Source organism: Bos indicus x Bos taurus, chromosome 1, assembly GCF_003369695.1.
Source record: "Bos indicus x Bos taurus breed Angus x Brahman F1 hybrid chromosome 1, Bos_hybrid_MaternalHap_v2.0, whole genome shotgun sequence".
In the NCBI taxonomy this organism is placed as follows: domain Eukaryota; kingdom Metazoa; phylum Chordata; class Mammalia; order Artiodactyla; family Bovidae; genus Bos; species Bos indicus x Bos taurus.
The window spans coordinates 9,649,832-9,665,124 of record NC_040076.1 but is presented as its reverse complement, the minus strand read 5'-3'; the positions used below and the strand labels follow the sequence as shown (position 1 = coordinate 9,665,124).

At 38.7% G+C, this 15,293-nt stretch overlaps 1 protein-coding gene across 1 annotated transcript in view; it reads right to left on the bottom strand.

Moving 5' to 3' along the window:
• The window catches only part of CYYR1 (cysteine and tyrosine rich 1), a 116,225-nt gene that overhangs the window by 90,652 nt on the left and 10,280 nt on the right, over positions 1-15,293 (bottom strand). The gene's annotated exons all lie outside the window — the stretch shown is intronic.

The following is a 15,293-nucleotide window of genomic DNA, read 5'->3' as shown; positions in this document are numbered from 1 at the left end:
CCATTCACTGCACCCTCTATTTCCCCTACTGTATCCCCAAGTCTGCTCTCTACATTTTCTTCTCCATTCCTTCCCTTCAAATAGGTTCATCAGTACCACTTTTCTAGATTCCACATATACATATTAATATATCATTGGAGCTGGAGGAATCAACCTTCCTGACTTCAGACTATACTTCAAAGCTACAGTCATCAAGACAAGATGGTACTGGTACACAAACATAAATAGAGACCAATGGAACAAGATAGACAGTCCAATGATAAACATACACCTATAGGAACTTAGAGGAGGAAAGAATATACAATGAAGAAAAGAGAGACTCTTCAACAAGTCATGCTGTGAAAACTGGACAACTACATGTAAAAGAATGAAACTAGAACACTTCCTAACATCATACACAAAAATAAACTCAAAATGGATTAAAGACTTAAATGCTCTCACAGGTAGTTTTAAATGCCAGCTAGCTGTGTGAAATTAGATAAACTACTTAACTCTGAGTCTCAACGCCTTCATCTGTATAGACAGGAACCCAGGTCATGAGGGCTATTCTGAAGATTAATAAACTAATATATTTTAAGCTTCTGGGACAGAGATTGCATTAAATAAATGATAGTTCCTTTCACTCTAGTAATTTCTCCCACCACAAAAGACTCTTTCTCTTATAAAATACAACTTTGATTTCTATCTAGTGAAAGTGGCCCCTACTTGGAATTTATGATCGGCTATGATTTGTTTTTGGCACATTCCCATGGACGAAAAAATAAAGATGCATCCTCACATAAACTGCTTTGTGATGGCAATATATTCAATTCAGGATGAACTGAGATATCACAAATCCTATCTTTTACATAATATAAAACACAAAAAGAATATAAAAGAAAATTAAGGTATTCACTGTCCCACTACCATGGAAGGTGAATTCAGGTTGACAAAGGACAGATCAATTTTGGTAGTGAAGGAGTTCTGAAGGGATGAAGAACAAACACTTTTAGGGAACCTGAAATAGATGCAGAATGCTTTTCAGGAGGCTGATGGAATGTAAAAGGGGAGAAATGCAGTGTATTCCTGAATTTTCATGGGTTGGTTTGCTGTTCTCTTTCTCCAGGGAGGGGAGAGGAGCTGGAGGTTGAGTTCAATCATCTATGGTCAGTGATATAATCAATCATGTCTGTCTAATGAAGCCTTCATGAAACTCCAAAAGGATAGGGTTCCGAGAGCTACCTGGGTTGAAGATTTGGGAAGAGGGACACACCTGAAGAGGGTATGGAAGCTTCTGTCCCTTTCTCTGCACCTTGTCCTATGTAGCTCTTTCATCTGACTGTTCCTGAGTTGTGCTGCGTGTGTTCAGTTGTGTTGTCATGTTCGACTCTTTGCAACTCCATGAACTATAGCCCCCAGGCTCCTCTGCCCATGAGATTTTCCAGGCAAAAACACTGGAGAGGGTTGGGTTGCCATTTCCTTCTCCAAGGGATCTTCCTAACACATGGATCAAACCAGAGTCTCCTGCATTGCAGCAGATTCTTTACTACTAAGCCACCTGGGAAGCTCATTTCCCAGGAGTTACATTGTTTAATTCCAGTAAGTAAAATGTTTCTCTGAGTTCTGTGAGTACTCCAGAAAATTAATCAAACCCAAGGGTCTTTGGAACCTCTAATCTACAGTTCAGAGCCTTAGGTGACAACCTGGACTTGCAACTGGTGGCTAAAATTGGGGAATGGGGGAACAGTCATGTAGGATTGGACACTTAACCTGTGGATCTGATGCTGTCCCAAGGTCCACAGTGTCAGAACTGAGTTAACTGCTTGTGGTGTTGGAAAACCCACACCATGGAAGTGGTCTTGAAATTGCAGGCAGCTACTCACTCCAGAATTCTTGGGCTTCCCTGGTGGCTCAGGTGATAAAGAATCCGCCTGCAATGTGGGAGACTGGGTTTGATTTCTGGGTTGGAATGATCCTCTGGAGGAGGGCATGGCAACCCCCTCAGTTTTCTTCCAGGATTCTGGAGAATCCCCATGGACAGAGGAGCCTCGTGTGCTAGTCCATGGGATTGCAAAGAGTTGGACACGACTGAACAACTAAGCACAGGCAATCTCTTACTGTTCTCATCAAACTTTGTCTTTGCTTTCCTTCTTTTAATCATAAAGGTTTTTAAAAATAAAAGAATTACAGATACTAGTATAAAAAACCTACATACTCGCTATATACACTTATTCCATGTTAATAATTTATAATACATTTCAGATTTGTAATTTTTAATAAATTGCATACTTTATTAGAGTGATAAAATATTAGAGTTGAAGGCCATCCTACTCTTCTGCCTAAGGTGACCAACTTGTCCCAGGACTTTCCCAACTGTAGCACTGAAAGTCTTACACCCAGGAAACCCCTCCATTCTGGGCAATCCCAAAAATCATCTGTACTTGTCTCAGTTCAGTTCAGTTCAGTTGCTCAGTCATGTCTGACTGTTTGTGACCCCACGGACTGCAGCATGCCAGGCTTCCCTGGCATGGTCCATCACCAAATCCCGGAGCTTGCTCAAACTCATGTCCATCAAGTCAGTGATGCCATCCAGCCATCTCATCCTCTGTTGTCCCCTTTTTCTCCTGCCCTCAATCTTTCCCAGCATCAGGGTCTTTTCAAATGAGTCAGTTCTTCATATCAAGTGGCCAAAGGATTGGAGCTTCAGCCTCAGCATCAGTCCTTCCATTGAACATTCAGGACTTAATTCCTTTAGGACTGACTGGTTTGATCTTGCAGTCCAAGGAACTCTCAAGAGTCTTCTCCAACACCACAGTTCAAAAGCATCAATTCTTTGGTGCTCAGCTTTCTTTATGGTCCAACTCTCACATCCATACACGACTACTGGAAAAACTCTGACTAGACGGACCTTTGTCAGCAAAGTAATGTCTCTGCTTTTTAATATGCTGTCTAGGTTGGTCATAACTTTTCTTCCAAGGAGCAAGAGGAAGCATCTTTTAATACTTTTCTTAACACCCCTCTGCAGGGGCTTCCCTGATAGCTCAGTTGGTAAAGAATCTGCCTGCAATGCAGGAGACCCCACTTCGATTCCTGGATAGGGAAGATCCCCTGGAGAAGGGATAGGCTACCTACTCCAGTGTTGTTGGGCTTCACCCATATTTACACATTTACCACATATGCATGTTTCTTAATAAACAGAAGTATTCCCTGCATTTAACTTTACACACAGTACCATGTTTGACACATTCTTTTTCTGTTCACTGTTTTTCACACAGCATTACCATTTTGAGATTTACTATAATGATACACTAACATGCATGGATTTAATTGCTATATACCATTCTACTGTATGAATATACTCCAGTTTACTTATCCATTCTCCTCTGAAAGGAATTTATGTTGCTCTCAATGTTTTGTTATTTTAATTAATATGCCAACCAGTGTTAAAATGTCTCCTGGTATGTATTTGGGTGTATTTGGGAGTTTTCTAGGGGAGATAGGTAGGAGGGGTATTGCTGCGTCATAAAGGATGCCCACCTTCATCTTTTCTGCATGTGGTCAGATTGTTCCTCAAGTGTTGATAATGGTTTGTGTTTCCCCACCAGCAGTGTGAGTTCCCTTTCACTCTGTCAATGCTCAGTGCTATCAGAATTACAGAGTGTTGACAGCCTGACAGCTATGGACTGTCTTGCGCTGTTTTAAACTGCACTTCCCTGCTTTGGCTAGCTAGGGGCAGCATCTCCGATATGTGTATTGCCCTTCAGGTTTTCTGCTCTATTATTCCTTTTGAGCGAACATTGTCCATTTTCCTTGTGAGGCATTCTGGACACTAATCTTTTGTGAATCATATGAATTGCAATTCTACAAGTGGGAAGTTTGCCTATGGAATTATTGCCTTGCATAATTAAAAAACAGATACCCAGGTGGCACTAGTGGTAAAGACTCCATCTGCCAATGCAGAAGACACAAGGGACGCAGATTCGATCCCTGGGTCAAGAAGATCCCCTGTAGTAGGAAATGGCAACCCACTCCAGTATTCTTACTGGGAAAATTCCATAGGCAGAGGAATCTGGTGGACTACATACAGTTCATGGGGTTCAAAGAGTCGGACATGACTGAGCAACTGAGCGTGTATGCACATATTCAAAAGGACATTTTTAAAGATTGAAATATAATTCGTATACCATAAAATTCATCATTTTAAAGTACAGAGTTCAGTGATTTAGTATATCTCTTCTTTCACTATTTGTGCATTTCATCTTTTATTTTAGAAATCTTTCCTGTCCTGATATGATTGTGACATTCTACCTCTTTTTTAAATGTTGTTAATGTTTGCTTCTTGTCTTTCTGTAATTAGTCCATTTTGGGTGAAGTGTGATGGGCTAGTTTGATGTTTATCCACCTAGTTACTTTCTCAGCATTAAGTGAAGTCGCTCAGTTGTGTCCGACTCTTTGTGACCCTGTGGACTGTAGCCCACCAGGCTCCTCCGTCCCTGGGATTCTCCAGGCAAGAACACTGGAGTGGGTTGCCATTTTCTTCTCCAGGGGATCTTCCTGACCCAGGGACTGAACCCAGGTCTCCCACATTGCAAGCAGAGGCTTTAACCTCTGAGCCACCAGGGAAGCATTTATTAAATAATATATCCACCTCTACTGGTTTGTAATGCCATCTCTGTCACCTAACAAGTCCCACAGATACATGAGTCAATTTCTAAGCTCTATATCCTTATCAGTTTATCTGTGAACGGTCAAACTCAACAAAAAAAATTGTCTTGTGGGTTTTGATTAGAATTTCACCAAATTTATACATAGTTCAGGAAGAACTGACATATCCGATTATTGACATCCTTGTACTCCCATCTGCAATTTGGTATATCTCAATTTCTATAGGTCTCCCTTTCATCTCTTGAAACTTTTATATATTTATATTACTCCATAAGTGCCATGCATAAATTATTGGATTTCTTAGTAGGTACTCAGTCTTTGGTGTTGTAAATGAGATTTGTGTACACACACATGCTTATCACATTTTCTGAGTGTTGTTGATGTACAGGGATGCACTAAGTTTCATATATTGATCTTACGTCCTGCCATCTTAATGAACTTTCTCATTCACTTTTATAGTCTGAGGAATATAGGTAATCACATCACTTGTAAATAATAACAGTTTAGTTCCTTCCTTTCCAATTTGTATCATCTCTTTTTCGTTTGTCTTGTTGACGAAGACAGCAGGATGCTGAAAAGAGAGGTGTTAGATGCCAGCTTGGGCTTTCCAGTAGCTCAGAGACAAAGAACCTGCCTGCCAGTGCAGGAGCTTCAGGAGACAGGAGTTTGATCAATTGGTCGCGAAGATCCCCTGGAGGAGGAAATGGCAACCCACTCCAGTATTCCTGCCTGGAGAGTCCCATGGACAGAGGAGCCTGATGGACTACAGTCCATGGGGTCTCAAAGAGTCAGACATAAGCATGCACAAACGTAAAAAGTGCATTTTCCAGTAGCTTATAAGCCATTCAGGAGCAGGAACTGTGTTTGATTCACAGCTATGTCCTCTAATACCTGGTATAGAAGACAGAATATCTCTGTACATATTATAAAAATAAATTGCTGGGAACATGTTCTAAAAACTTCATGTAGCCCTTCATAAAAACAATGTTTTTTACAATGAAGCTTAATTTACATAGGCAATTATGATTGAATAGAGTTGACTCAAAGAAGTTTTAGATATCTACATATTTATATTTGCTCTTAATAATACATAAAATGTGCTTACGTAAAACATATAACACAGGTCTTCTGAGAAACAATGGCTACCTTCTTACAGCAAACATTATTTTCTGTGTGTGTACTCAGTCTTGACTGATTCTTTGAGATCCTGTGGACTGTAGCTTGCCAGGCTCTTGATCAGAAAATCAAGGGATTTTCCAGGCAAGAACGATGGAGTGGGTTGCCATTTCCTCCCCTGGGGGGTCTTCATGACCAAGAGATTGAACCTGGTTTTCCTGCATTGGCAGGCAGATTCTTTACTACTGTGTGACCTGGGAAGGCCAAACATAATTTGTTACTACATTAAAAAAAAAAAAATCCAATTACTTAAACTAAAAAAAAAAAGTTCTCTGAGCATGACATTCTCTGCAAATCTCCACTTGTTCACTGACCTGGGAGCTCTCCAAAGCCTGTTCTTTTGCATTTTCATGGACGTTTCATTAGAAAGGCATGATTGATTAAATCACTGGTCAATGATACTGAGCTCAGTCTCCATTCCCTCTTTCCTCCTCACAGGTTCAGGGTTTGGGAATGAAAGTTCCACCTCCCTAATCATAGGGTTGGTTTCCCTGACAACCAGCCCCCACCCTCAAGTGCTTTCCAAAAGTCACCTTGTTAACATGAAAATCAAGTTTATATTTATTTTAACATTATATTAGTTATTTAGCTTTCTATCATCATTAAAACAAAAACAAGACTCCTAGGGACTTTGATTTGCTCAGTATGTACCTTTCATAGGTGGTTTTTTCCTTTCATATCTAAGTGCTCAGAACATTTTGATTCATTTAATTCAAATGATGTTCTTGCCAATGACAAAGGGGTTTCAAGCTGTATTATGTTTCTGTCCTTATTTGAACAGCCTCAAGTTTTATTCAGAATGCTCAGCTACTCCATGAGTACAGGACCTCAAATGCCATTTGGAAATGTGAAACCTCTATCTTTTAACTCAGTTTTGCTTTCATGCATAACATGGCTATAACACCACAGATCAGATCAGATCAGTTGCTCAGTCGTGTCTGACTCTTTGTGACCCCATGAATTGCAGCATGCCAGGCCTCCCTGTCCATCACCAACTCCCGAAGTCCACTCAGACTCACATCCATCGAGTTGGTGATGCCATCCACCATCTCATCCTCTGTCGTCCCCTTCTCCTCCTGCCCCCAATCCCTCCCAGCATCAGAGTCTTTTCCAATGAGTCAACTCTTCGCATCAGGTGGCCAAAGTACTGGAGTTTCAGCTTTAGCATCATTCCTTCCAAAGAAATCCCAGGGCTGATCTCCTTTATTTATTTATTTATTGATTGATTTTATTTTTTTTTAATTTTTTTTCTAATTTTATTTTATTTTTAAACTTTACATAATTGTATTAGTTTTGCCAAATATCAAAATGAATCCGCCACAGGTATACAATGGACTGGTTGGATCTCCTTGCAGTCCAAGGGACTCTCAAGAGTTTTCTCCAACACCACAGTTCAAAAGCATCAATTCTTCGGTGCTCAGCCTTCTTCAAGGTCCAACTCTCACATCCATACATGACCACAGGAAAAACCAAAGTCTTGACTAGACGAACCTTTGTTGGCAAAGTAATGTCTCTGCTTTTGAATATGCTATCTAGGTTGGTCATGACCTTCCTTCCAAGGAGTAAGCGTCTTTTAATTTCATGGCTGCAGTCACCATCTGCAGTGATTTTGGAGCCCAGAAAAATAAAGTCTGACACTGTTTCCACTTTTTCCCCATCTATTTCCCATGAAGTGATGGGACCAGATGCCATGATCTTCATTTTCTGAATGTTGAGCTTTAAGCCAACTTTTTCACTCTCCACTTTCACCTTCATCAAGAGGCTTTTGAGTTCCTCTTCACTTTCTGCCATAAGGGTGTTGTCATCTGCATATCTGAGGTTATTGATATTTCTCTCGACAATCTTGATTCTAGCTTGTGTTTCTTCCAATACAGCATTTCTCATGATGTACTCTGCATATAAGTTAAATAATCAGGGTGACAATATACAGCCTTGACATACTCCTTTTCCTATTTGGAACCAGTCTGTTGTTCCACGTCCAGTTCTAACTGTTGCTTCCTGACCTGCATACAGATTTCTCAAGAGACAGATCAGGTGGTCTGGTATTCCCATCTCTTTCAGAATTTTCCACAGTTTACTGTGATCCACACAGTCAAAGGCTTTGGCATAGTCAATAAAGCAGAAATAGATGTTTTTCTAGAACTCTCTTGCTTTTTCCATGATCCAGCGGATGTTGGCAATTTGATCTCTGGTTCCTCTGCCTTTTCTAAAACCACAGCTTTGATATTTATTAGCTGTCTTTGCAAAACTTGGGGCAATATATCTTTCACATTTTATTGAGAAGAAAAGAAACTGAATCCCACCAGGATCTCCATTATTAGTTCTTCCTCCATCTTCTACCACCTGGCTCACTATGTCCAACCCATTGTCTAACCCAGTCATTTGGTTTATGTTCAATATCATACAGTTATCCTCTTACTCACATAGCAGTTTTCCTTTATTTTCAATACAGTCCTGCTTTTAGTCTGCCTCATTATTAACAGTAATTAGCTACTCACTTGCATCCTCTGATCCTTCAAATTCTACTAATTTTAAGTAACACTCAATAAACCACATCTTTATGTTGGAGTCTACCTCCAGGAAATGTCAGTCCAATTTCACCAGCAGCAAAATTGAAACACTGCTTTCCATATTCATCACAGAATGTTTATTTTCCATGGAGAAAAGTGGCTGGATGAAATGTTTGAGAGTCAAGTATGATGAGAAATTGTTTACTTTGAAAATTGGCCCAGTTCTCATTTTGAAACATAGTGAGGTTTCTAACTGTCAAGTACTTAACTCCCTGATCAAAAATGTCACAAATGGAGGTAGGAATGGGAGAACAAGATGTTGGAGCAGTAGGTGCATGTGGAGTACATCTCTCTCCATGGACACATCAGGCATTCACTTCAGGTACAGAAGTGCATGCAGAACACCAGCTGAGAGTGGACAGGAGTACCTGACCAGTGGAAAAGAATATATAGAACCATGCAAAAGTCATCAACAGCATTCCTTGCTCTGGGATTGCTCCACAATCCCTAAACTCCAGCTCCCAGCCATGTACTTTCCAGTGGACCAGCGTTCCTGTCCAGGAGATCAAGCCCCGAGCCTTTGGAGTGGGAGCACTGACTCCAAGACCCTAGACTACCAAAGAACTAACCCTAGAGAGTATCAAATAGTGAGAACTCACACAAAGGAAACCACCTGAATACAAGACCTGGCATCACCCAACCACCAGTAGCAGCCTGTGCAGGATGCCTCATCTAAACAACAAACAAAACAAAAATACAAGCCCAATCATCAACAGACAGGATTACCACCTCACTTGGCTTTGCCCATTAGAGGAAAAACAAACAAACAAACAAAACTCAGCATAAATCTCACCCTATAAGAAGCTTACACAAACCACTGGACCAACCTTATGAGGGCAGAAACCAAAAGGAAGAAAGAATTCAACCTTCTTCAAGGAAAGAATTCAACTTTCCTTGAAGCCTGGGAAAGGGAGACCTCAAACACAGTAAGTCAAAAAAAAAAAAAGAAAAAGCAGAGAAATATTACACAAATGAAGGAACAAACTAGAAACACAGAAGTCCAAATAAATGAAGAGGAAACAGGCAAACTATTTAAAACAGAATTCAGAATAATGATAGTACAGATGATCAAAAGCCTTGAAAACAAAATGGAGAAAATGCAAGAATCAACTAACAATGACTTAGAAGAATGAAAGAATAAACATACAGAGACAAACAACACAATTACTGAGATTAAAAATCTAGAAGGAATCAGTAGCAGAATATCTGAAGCAGAAGAATGAATCAGTGGGCTGGAAGATAAAATAGTAGAAATAACTTCTGAAGAGCAGAATAAAGTAAAAAGAATTAAAAGAACTGAGGACAGTCTCAGAGACCTCTGGGACAATATCAAACACACGAATATTTGAATTATAGGGGTCCCAGAAGAAGAAGAGAAAAAGAAAGGGTATGAGAAAATTTTTGAAGAGATTATAGTTGAAACTTTCCCCAACATGGAAAAGGAAATAGTCAATCAAGTCCAAGAGGCACAGAGAGTCCCATTCAGGATAAAGCCAAGAAGAGACACACCAAGACACATACTAATCAAACTAACAAAGACTAAACACAAATACAAGGGAAATCCCATATGCTTAACAGCTGATCTTTCAGCAGAAACTCTGCAGGCCAGAAGGGAATGGCAGGATATATTTAAAGTACTGAAAGGGAAAAATCTACAACCAAGATTACTGTACCCAGCAAGGATCTCATTCAAAATTGTTGGAGAAATAAGAAGCTTTTCAGACAAGCAAAAGTTAAGAGAATTTAGTACCACAAAACCAGCTTTACAACAAATGTTAAAGGGACTTATATAGTCAAGAAATACAAGAGAAGAAGGATCTACAAAATCAACCCCAAACAATTAAGAAAATGGCAAAGGGAAGTTATATATATATATATATATATATATATATATATATATATCAATAATTACTTTAAATGTAAATGGATTAAATGCTCCAACCAAAAGACACAGATTGGCTGAATGGATACAAAAAGAAGACCCATATATATGTTGTCTACAAGAAACCCACTTCAGACCTAAAGACACATATAGACTGAAATTGAGAGGATGGAAAAATATATTCCATACAAATAGGAAGCAAAAGAAAACTGTAGTAGCAATCCTAGTATCAGACAAAACAGATCTTAAAATAAAGAAGATTGCAAGACATAAATAAGCACAATACATAAAGATCAACGGATTACCAAGAGGAAGACATAACATTATAAATATCTAGACACCCAACATAGGAGCACGTCAATACATGAGACAAATACTAACAGACATAAAAGGAGAAATTGACAGTAACACAGTAATAGTAGGAGACTTTAACATCCCACTCACACCAATGGACAGATCATCAAAACAGAAAATTAATAAGGAAACAAGTCTTAAATGATACATTAGATGAGATGGATCTCATTGATATCTTCAGGACATTCCATCCAAATGAAGAATAATACACTTTCTTCTAGAGTGCACATGGAACATTCTCCAGGACAAACCACATCTTGGGTCACAAATCAAACCTCAGTAAATTTAAGAAAATTGCAATTGTTTCAAGCGTCTTCTCCGATCACAATGTTATGAGACTAGATAGCAATTACAAGAAAAAAAACTGTAAGAAACACAAACACATGGAGATTAAACAACACCTTTCCAAATAGCCAACAGGTTACTGAAGAAGTCAAAAGAAAAATCAAAAAAATTCTAGAAACAAATAACAATGAAAACACAATAACTCAGAGCCTATGGGATACAGCAAAAGGACTCCTAAGAGGGAAGTTTGTAGCAATACAATCATTTATCAAGAAACAAGAAAAACATCGAATAGACAACCTAACTTTACACCTAAAACAACAGGAAAAAGGAAAAAAAAGCCCACAAAATTATTAGAAGGAAATAAATTATAAAGATCCGAGCAGAAATAAATGGAAAAGAAATGAAATAAACAATAGTAAAGATGAATAAAACTAAAAGCTTGTTCTTTGAGAAGACAAACAAAATTGACATTTAGCCAGACTCATCAAGGAAAAAAGACAGAAGAAACAAATCAACAAAATCAGAAATGAAAAAGGAGAGGTTATAATAGACAATGCATAAATACAAAGGATTATAGGAGACTATTATGAACAACTATATGGCAATAAAATAGATAATCTGAAAGAAGTGGACAGGTTCTTAGAAAAGTTCAATCTTCCAAGACTGAACCAGGAAGAACTAGAAATCATAAACAACCCAATTACAAGCACTGAAATTGAAGCTGTGATCAAAAATCTCCCCAAAAACAAAACCCAGGACCAGATGGCATCACAGGAGAATTCTATCGAACATTTAGAGAAGAGCTAATGCCTATCCTTCTAAAACTCTTTCAAAAAATTGCAGAGGAAGGAACACTTTCAAACTCATTCTATAAAGCCACCGTAACCCTGATACCAAAACCAGAGAAAGACAACACACAAAAAAGAAAACTATAGGCCAACATCACTGATGAACATGGATGCAAAAATCCTCAACAAAATTTTAGCAAACAGAATTCAGCAACACATCAAAAGGCTCATACACCATGATCAAGTTGGGTTTATTCCAGGGATGCAAGAATTCTTCAATATACACAAATCAATGTGATACACCATATTAACAAATTGAAAGATAAAAACCATATGATAATCTCAATAGATGCAGAAAAAGCCTTTGACAAAATTCAGCACCCATTTATGATTAAAATGGATATCAAAGGAATCTGCCTCGACATGGCCTACAGCAAACATTACTCTCAATGGTGAAAAACTGAAAGCATTCCCCCTAAGATCAGGAACAAGACAAGGATGTCCACTCTTACCACTATTATTCAACATAGTTCTGGAAGTCCTAGCTACTGCAATCAGAGAAAAAAAAGAAATAAAATAAATCCAGATTAGAAAAGAAGAAGTAAAGCTCTCACTGTTTGCAGATGACATGATACTGTACATAGAAAACCCTAAAGATAGTATCAGAAAGTTACTAGAGCTAATCAGTGAATTTAGCAAAGTTGCAGCATACAAAATCAATACACAGAAATCACTTGAATTTCTATGTATTAACAATGAAAAATCAGAAAGAGAAATTAAGGAATCAATCCCATTTACCATTGCAACAAAAAGAATTAAATATCTAGGAATAAACTTACCTAAGGAGGCAAAAGAACTGTACATAGAAAATTTAAGACACTAATGAAAGAAATCAAAGATGATATAAACAGATGGAGAGATGCTCCATGTTCCTGGGTAGGGAGAATCAATATTGTGAAAATGACTATACTACCAAATGCAATCTACAGATTCATTGCGATCCCTATCAAATTACCAATGGCATTTTTCACAGAACCAGAACAAAAAACTCACAATTCATATGGGAAACACAAAAGACCCTGAATAGCCAAAGCAGTCTTGAGAAAGAAGAATGGAACTGGAAGAATCAACCTTCCTGACTTCAGACTATGCTACAAAGCTACAGTCATCAACAGTATCGTACTGGCACAAAAACAGAAATAAAGACTAATGGAACAAGATAGAAATCCCAGAAATAAACCCATGCCCCTATAGGTTACCTTATTTTTGACAAAGGAGGAAAGAATATACAATGCGGCAAAGACAGCCTCTTCAATAAATGGTGCTGGGAAAACCGGACAGCTACACTAAAAGGATGAAATTAGAACACTTCCTAATACCATACACAAAGATAAACTCAAAATGAATTAAAGACCTAAATGTAAGACTGGAAACTATAAAACTCTTAAGAGGAAAGCATAGGCAGAATACTCAATGACATAAATCAAAGAAGATCCTCTATGACCTACCTCCTAAAGTAATGGAAATAAAAACAAAAGTAAACAAGTGGGACCTGATTAAACTTAAAGGCTTTTGCACAGCAAAGGACACTATAAGCAAGGTGAAAAGACAATCCTCAGAATGGGAGAAAATAATAGCAAATGAAACAACTGACAAAAGATTAATTTCCAAAATATACAAGCAGCTCATACAACTGAATACCAGAAAAACAAACAACCCAATCAAAAAGTGGGAAAAAGACCTAAACAGACATTTCTCCAAAGAAGACATACAGATGGCTAACAAACACATGAAAAGATGCTCAACATCACTCATTATCAGAGAAATGTAAATCAAATCTACAATGGGATATCACCTCACAGTGGTCAGAAAGGCCATCATCAAAAACTCTACAAACAATACATGCTGGAGAGGTTATGGAGAAAAAGGAATGCTTTTGCACTGTTTGTGGGAATGTAAATTGACACAGCCACTATGGAAGATGGTTATCAGTTCAGTTCAGTTCAGTCGCTCAGTCATGTCCAACTCTTTGCAACCCCATGAATCGCAGCATACCAGGTCTCCCTGTCCATCACCAACTCCCGGAGATCATGCAAACTCATGTCCATCGAGTCGGTGATGCCATCCAGCCATCTCATCCTCTGTCGTCCCCTTTTCCTCCTGCCCCCAATCCCTCCCAGCATCAGAGTCTTTTCCAATGAGTCAACTCTTCGCTTGAGGTGGCCAAAGTATTGGAGTTTCAGTTTTAGCATGATTCCTTCCAAAGAACACCCAGGGCTGATCTCCTTCAGAATAGACTGGTTGGATCTCTTTGCAGTCCAAGGGACACTCAAGAGTCTTCTCCAACACCACAGTTCAAAAGCATCAATTCTTTGGCACTCAGCTTTCTTCACAGTCCAACTCTCACATCCATACATGACCACCGGAAAAACCATAGCCTTGACTAGACGGACCTTTGTTGGCAAAGTAATGTCTCTGCTTTTGAATATACTATCTAGGTTGGTCATAACTTTTCTTCCAAGGAGTAAGCATCTTTTAATTTCATGGCTGCAATGGCAATTCCTTAAAAAACTAGGAATAAAACCACCATATGACCCAGCAATCTGACTCCTATGCATATCCTGTGAGGAAACCAAAATTGAAAGAGACACATGTATCCCATTGTTCATTGCAGTACTATTTACAATAGCTGGAACATGGAAGCAACCTAGATGTCCATCAACAGAGGAAAGGATAAAGAAGTTGTGGTACATATACACAATGGAATATTACTCAGCCATAAAAAAGAACACATTTGAGTCAGTTCTAATGAGGTGGATGAACCCAGAACTTATTATATAGAGTGAAGTAAATTAGAAAGAGAAAGATAAACATATTATAACCCACATATACAGAATATAGAAAAATGGTACTGAAGAATTTATTTGCAGGGCAACAGTGGAGAAACAGACATAGAGAACAGACTTATGGATGGGGAGAGGGGAGGAGAGGGTGAGATGTGTGGAAAGAGTAACACGGAAACTTACATTACCATATGTAAAACAGGTAGCTAATGGGCATTTGCTGTATGGCTCAGGAAACTCAAACAGGGGCTCTGTATCAACCTAGAGGGATGGGGCTGGGGAGGGATTCCGGAGGGAGGTTCAAAAGGGAGGGGATATCTATATACCTATGGCTGATTCATGTTGAGGTTTGACATGAAACAACAAAATTCTGTAAAGCATCCTTCAATAAAAAGTAAATAAATTTTTAAAAAATGTAAAAAATGGACCAATAGTTCCCAAGTCATATTTTCTATCATAAATGGTACTAAAAAGTGTAATATCTCAAAGTGTTCATTCTAAGTTTGTTCTCTATGGAATAAATAATAATCTTCATTTGGTGGCTTCTCACCTTTGTCCCTCATGTTAGTGGTATCTAAGGGGCTTCCCTGGTGGCTCATACGGTAAAGAATTTGCCTGCGATGCTGGAAACCCAGTTCAATCCCTGGGTCATGAAGATCCCCTGGAGAAGGCAATGGCAACCCACTTTGGTATTCTTGCCTGGAAAACTCTGTGGACAGAGGAGCCCTGTGGGCTACAGTCCATGGGG